Raw genomic sequence first — 7604 nt, forward strand, 5'->3', positions numbered from 1 at the left:
GATTCTGTGGTGGTGTGTTTGTCACATCAAGGGTTTCCAGCTATTAAAAGTGATTTTATATACCATGTAGTAGGCTACAGTGATGCAACATAAAAAAAATGTTGTGCCTCTGCATTTTGTCTCATGCCCTTAGGTTCATTAAACAAAAAAGAACATTGAATTATCAAAAGGCATGGTCATCAATTTGAAAATATGTTATATGGTAATATGTGGGACTTATTGCTAGTATGCCTTATTACTTTTTGTCATACAGCAACATTGGCCTTTTACTAATGCAATTTTTGAGCATTCTACATTTGAAACAGCATATAACGTTCTTGTCCCAGTTTCTTGTTCGGATTCATCAGCAGATATTGAAATGCTTATGTGAAATGCACATACTCTATGACATGCAGTATGTTCTTATTCACTTTGTCATTCAGGGGCGCCAGCGTGTGCCTTTGATGTGTGTAGATCTGAACGAGCATAGATGTTACAGTATATGGTCAGAACAACATATTCACATAATTTCACACGTGTGCACGTACACACTGTATCTACAGTATGTCTGTGTGTCAGTGTATCAACATTAACATGCATGTGTGTTGTATCTATTAACTAGTAATGAACACACTTCTGTCTCATGGGACCCATGATAACATCGAGGACATGTACTCATACAATATGTACAACTTCGAAGGAATATGTCAAGACTTTGCTACATATGCCAACACTTCTTGAACTCGCATGTTTCAGTATGTATTTCATTATGCAACTTACTTGCCTTTGTTATTTCAACATTGAATTTTAATTTAATATACCATGGCCATGGGGAATACTTGATTCTGATTGGCTGGAGGGAGTTCATTATTCACAGATAACCAAATTACTGTGGCCTCATATACTGCTCATAATTATTACTCAAAATATACATTGTACAGTTATTTAAACCATAGTTAGCTACAAGCTAAAACTAAAAATTAAATCTAACTAAACCTTTTGGAGGAACATATGAAACACAGAGACGTATAAAACATAAAATGTGTAAAACATATGTCATGACAACCAGCTGATGAAGGAGATAGTGCCAACTATTTTGAAAAAATTTACATGTGTACTGGCGAACTATAATGTTTGAACCATAATGTTCCAATTCTTTGAATGGAATATTAGATTTTGGTTCAGAAACTACCAGATTGGAACTATTCATATTTTTAGCCCCTCTAGTGGCATAGTCTGTTGGCCTGGCATGGCCAACAGACGAATATCACTGTGTAGATATTAGTCTAGGTCTAGGATCTCTGTGTGGAACCTGCATTTCCAAGGGGCTTATTAAAAATATCTCCTCTGGTGATAAACCCGCCCCATATTTGCATACTGGGCCCTGATTGGTGCCCCACAACTTTGGGGGCAGGGAAATCCAATCATAACCGAGCGGGGCCAGACCAAATAGGTATTTTTTTGCACTGGCAGATTTGTCTAGTTTCCAGGCTAATAGGTTCTAAGGATGGCCAGTCAGTCCCTCCGACTGTCTGTCCAACAACAGCAACATATGTCCAAAAACTACTGGCTGGATTGGATGGAATTTTCTGTGCACCTTTTCATGCTCCCCAGGTGATGACCCCTACTGCACTTTCCTCTAGTGCCACCATTAGGCCAAACATTATATCTGAATGAAACTGGCTGAGCACACTAATGCTCCCAGGAGAATGAACCTGGCTGATGTTGGTGACTCAGTCATAAGTCATAACCTTCCCTCTAGTGCCCCCCTTAGGCCTCCTACTGATTTCCCACATGACTGTTGAAGTTTTTTTTATCATACTGTCAAGAAACAGGTAAAGAAGGATTGTATATTATGTTTTACTCATAGCACGGTTTTGGTTTAAGTCTGACGACACATATTCACACGTTCAATATGGCTCTACATTACACAGCTGGAAGATGGTCCTGTATTCATTTCCACTTGGTGGTGTGGGTAGCCACTCCATTAACCCATTAAGACCTGAGGCCGATTCTACAAATGTCGTCTAAATCCTAACAGGTGTGTTGCTATGATATCAGTGGTTCTCAACCTTGTTCATGTCAAGGACCCTCAAAATGATATGTATTTGGCCGCGGACCCCCATCTCAAAATATTTAGTTCCAGGGACCCCCATGTGCAAAGATTTGAGTTACAAATGTTCGCTTTAAAAATATATATATTCAAAGATTTGCACAAATTAACATGCTTTTTTTTTTAATTGCAGATCTACAAGCTCATAGTGCAGCACTTGGTGCCGCACTATGAGCTTGTATATCTGCTATTTTTGAATAACCAATGTATAAAATAATGGTTAAAGTGGTTAAAATCTAAAATGACAGATGCTTTCCCGTTCTCAATGGGTTAATTTGATGGCTTCTCACTGTCACATAGCTCATGGTCATGTATTTGTCTGATGGATGTCTTACTAGAACTGAGACATAATTCTCTAATAAAATGTAAAAGTATAGACAATATAGCGGAAGTCTTGAGTGTTTTCTTTGGGAAATCAAATGTGACCTATTTTAGGATAACATGAAATGTAAAGAATATTGAATGATGTTTTACATTTATTTACAGTGTTCACCTACTGTAAGAGCTGCCACTGTGGCAGAGGTGGGGACTTGGACTCGAGACTCGAGACTCGACTTGACTTGAAGTCCCGATTTTGATGACTTTAGACTTGCTTGACCAAATCAAAAATAGACTTGGACTTGCTTGGGACTTGAATGCCAAAGACTTGAGACTTGACTTGACTTGAACGCTAAAGACTTGAGACTTGACTTGACTTGAGCCCTCTTGACTTGAAAATTCAAGTCTTTTCAAGTCACTTTCAAGTCACTTAAGCAAGCCAAAAATGTTTAAAAAGTGTGCATCAACTATAATGTTATTAGTCAGAAATCCCGGCCGTCAGTGACACCTAGTATAGTGTTGCCAAAGCTGCTTATTTACCCTAACTTTTGAACAAACTTTGGCTTGTTTTTGGCTTGTTTTTGGAAGTCGGTTCGCTTGTTTCTCTCCCGATACTTGGCAACACTGGCCCACATGTTGCACGTTACCAAACAAACAACACACCGGCTTCACTCCTGCCGTCGCTGCTGGAACTGAAGCCAGGTGGAATAAAATGTCAACTCCAGCAGTTATAGCTTTCGGTTTTAAAGATTACAAGGTGGAAGACAAGACGAGAAAAGCAGTATGCAAGGCAAGACCTATACTTCACATTAACATTACGGCGTGCTAAGAGCAAACTACAGTATAACCAGTGGTGGAAAGTAACTAAGTACATTTACTCAAGTACTTTACTTAAGTACAATTTTGACTTATGTTTTACTTTACTGAAGTATTTGCAATTTTCAGTACTTTACTTCTACATTACAGTCATTTAGCAGACGCTTTTATCCAAAGCGACTTACAGTAAGTGCATTCAACATAGGTAGGGAACGAAACTACTAATCACCAGAAGTCCTAAGTGCATTTTCTGCAAAAACAAGCAACCAAGAGTATACCTAGCGCTAAGGTAAAAGTGCAATATATCAGCTACCTACTTCTACTCAACTACATATCAGAGGCAGATATTAGCCTACTTTTACTCCACTACAATTATTTGAAAACTTTAGGTACCAGTTACTTTGTAGATTTTGCTTATTAATACAAAACATACATTGACCACTTCAGCGCTATATACATTTCCTCTTCTACCCCGGATTTGAACGCGGTTTCCAGTGCAATTGCTGAAATTTCACCATTGTGATAATAGAGCCTGCCTGCTTGATCAGAGGATACACTGAATTTGTGTCAGATCCTGTGTCTAGGTGAGACATGGCCTTTGACATTATCTAAATGTCTCATACTCTACCATACAGATTGTACAAAATTACATTATATTCATTAAAAAGGGCCCTTTTAAACCCTGTTCTCAAGGAGGAAATTAAAAGTACAGTACCTGCGTTCTGTTGGCCTGGAAGAAACCTTGTTTTAAAACAAATGCAAATTGTGAAAAATGCTCATGATTTATGTAAATCTTTACATATCTTGAATTAACATTTTGACTTGTTTGGGACTTGAAACAAAAGGTTAGGACTTGTGTGGGACTCGAAACAAAAGGTTAGGACTTGTTTGGGACTTGAAACAAAAGGTTAGGACTTGTGTGGGACTCGAAACAAAAGGTTAGGACTTGTTTGGGACTTGAAACAAAAGGTTAGGACTTGTGTGGGACTCAAACCAAAATGCTAAGGACTTGTGTGGGACTCGAAACAAAAAGCTGAGAACTTGGACTTGACTTGGGACTTGGCTGTGTTGACTTGGACTTGACTCGGGACTTGAGAGCAAAGACTTGAGACTCGACTTGGACTTGCAACATAGGGACTTTGTCCCACCTCTGCACTGTGGTGATGTCATATAGCACTACAGCAGTGGTTCCTAACCTTTTCTGGGTCAGGGCCTACTTGAAAATCTTGAGAGCGTGATAGTTAACTGAAGTGGTCAGATGGGTGGGCCGCGTGCAACATAATTTTTGGATAAATATTTGAAGTTTTCAGAAAACGTAGAATCGGCCTCAGGTCTAAATGGGTTATTCTAATGATCAATCAATCGATTGTGTTCCGGCTTGGATCAATGGAACTAACTTATACTTTAAGTTAAAAAAAAGAAATAAATAATACCATGTCATATTTTTGTTACATTATTTTAATGTTATACTATAATTAAAATCCTATTGTTAATTATTTGGGCTAGGCCCCACAGGTTGGGAATGGCTGTTCTACAGCTTTGTCTTGAGGTCGTCTCATTACACTGTGTGGTTTTTGACAGTTTTCTTCTGCACCCCGTGTAAACGTTGCATCAGGTTGCTATTCGTGGCCACAGTGGTCAGAGGGAGAGCTTCTATCTATATGTTCCATGGGCAGTTTATCACACTTCCTCTACCCTGGGCCCCCAGTCAGCCCACCAGACAGGAAAGTCAAAGGCTTTCCATCACTGCTCTTTTTTTCGACAACAAGAACTAAGTGAATCATTCCGTGCCATTAAACGTATTTCACAGGTTCTGCGCTTGTTTCCAAACGCTACGGCTGGGTTTCAGATAAGCTTCTCAGAACCTAATTTGGGAACCAAGTCTCAGAACTTATAATTTAATTTTTCTTTTTGAAAATAGCCTTTTTATGAGCCTTTTTATGTTCTTTAAAAAAAGTTGTACCTCCCCTTATGTTCTGATTATAATGAAAACGTAAACAAAAAAACCTCACTGTTCTGGAAATATTCAGGTTATGGAAGGTTACCCTTTGTAGTGGAGAAGAGCCAATAGCGTGAATGGCACACTGTGGGTTCTGATAACACATCTGCATTATTAATACAGAACACAAGTGTCAGTCTGAGGCAAAGTTCCTTTGTAGTTCTCATCAATGGATTTAAAACAGAGTTGAACGCGAGTTCAAATGAATCCAGTGGCAGCTAAAATCGTGTCATTAGAGTGTAGGTTTATGTTTTTGCATGCCTATTAAAATGATTACATCAGCACTGAATTGAGTGGAACAGTATTGAATCACTTCATTGATATTGAATTATTTTAATGTGTTAGAGAATGATAAAGAAATGAATGTCAGTCACAATTATTCATTAGCTATCTACTCAGAAACCTCATCCAAACATACTGTTACAAACAGTTACACAGCTACATAGATAAACCTACAGATATACAGCTAGATAAATGTGCTGTTGCACAGCTACAGTAGATGTAGATATACATATTGTTAAACAGCTAAATGGATAGGTACTGTATACCGTTACAGCTAGACAGACAGACAGACAGAAAAAAACAAATTATTCAAAATGAATCATTAACACTACAGGGTAAGTACTGTATGACAATACTGTATGTCAGCTATTGGATATTTTTGCTCAGTTCATTTCAGGTTAAGAAAGGGAATGAAGTGTGACTGTGCATTTTCTTTTCATTTGTAAATTCCATTGAGAACAATGAGCCGTCCTGAACGATTTGTTGTCTGGCAGATAGCTATAAGTCAGAGAGGAAGTGTAGGCCCCCTATGAGCCTTCAAACCGTTAACCCCGCAGAGGAAGTGTGAAGGAAGTGAGATCTCAGTAAAGCCTGAGCCAGGCCCACTGACACCAGACCATCAACTGTAACTTGCTGCACCTGATGCAGTGAAAATAACTTCCAATACCAAAGTAGACCATAGCAGATCATAGTGTAGCAGTATAGAATGTCAAGGGTTAACCACTTTAACCCTAAGCTTCGTTGAATGGAGTCTGCCAGAGGTCATTAGGCCCCCTCCTTCCCCCCCCAGTCTTCACCAAATCTCTGAGCCGAAAATAGCCGATCTACAAGCTCACGACGAGTCGCAACACGGCGCGTTGTGAGCTTGTAGATCGGCTATTTTCACCGAATGGAATAGGAGCGCTAGTGTTCTTGTGATTTAAGGGATAAATACACCAATACGATGCAGAACAGAGCAACACAAAACAGAAATTAAGTGTTCCACGTGCACACAAGACAATATTAAAATAATCCTTCAGCACATTATGAGACATTTTCCTTTAAAAAAATGGGGGGGAAAAACAATGTCAATAGTTAAAAATAGCAGCAGGGTTGAAGGGAATTCAGTGGCTGCGTGTGTAACTGTCAACATCTTGCACACGTTGTCTTCTCTGCTGTGATGAAAGGCACAGTTGTTGTTACCTTTGCAGAAGAAACCAGGTTTGACAGGAATGTGTGTATGTGAGCGTGTGAGACGGAGCAAGAGAGTAAAAAAGTGATTACACACTTGCCAGTGTGAATGCATGTGTTCCTGTGTGTGCACCTTAGGAACTGTATCTGCATTTGTGCTTGGGTGTGATTTAGTCTGTGGGTTTTCTTTGAGTGCATGCATGTGTGCATGCATACATTACATGCCCGCCCACTGAATTTCTCTAAAATTGAAAGAATGGAGTGTTTTCGTTCTTATTTATTGAGACAGGAGGCAGGCGGGATGAGGAAATATTGGCTCATACTGATATCCCCCATGAAAGAACATTGTGGTGTGCTATATTCAGTAGTATAATACTGGATTTGATGCACAATTTACTAGTGCAGTTGGAAACAAAGAATATGCGTTTCCAAAGCCGCGTGAAGTTTTAGGTTAAGGGTGCACGCATGCATGCGCGCGTGGAAATTTGTGTTTTTTTCTGGGTTTGTTACTTTTTTAGGGGGTTACTTTCATTCGGTTGAATCTGTTCATTCGGTTCCAGAAAACATATTACACTGGGGAAGTTGGGAACAGCAACCGTTTTTGTATAGATATATGGCAGGAGCAACAGGTCTGAAATGCTAAGTTTTCCCCACTAAAAACATTTCGTCATTGTCATCGTTGAGATGTAACACTTGGAGTACCATGGTACAACAAGTCTTAGGACAAGGCATACGTAGACAGAGAAAAGAGAGAGAAAGAAAGAAAGCAGAATAGTTCTACATAGACAGGTTTTGCCACCAAGCCAGTAATGAACCAATACAGCTACCCTGTCACTAGTCGTAAGCAACTCTAGATCCTATTTTTAATATCTGAAATCTAAAGTTGCAATACCAACCCCTGACAGCCCATACATTCAAATGGAAAAG

The sequence above is a fragment of the Gymnoscopelus braueri genome (assembly GCF_963280865.1).
Source record: "Gymnoscopelus braueri genome assembly, chromosome: 4".
Taxonomy (NCBI): domain Eukaryota; kingdom Metazoa; phylum Chordata; class Actinopteri; order Myctophiformes; family Myctophidae; genus Gymnoscopelus; species Gymnoscopelus braueri.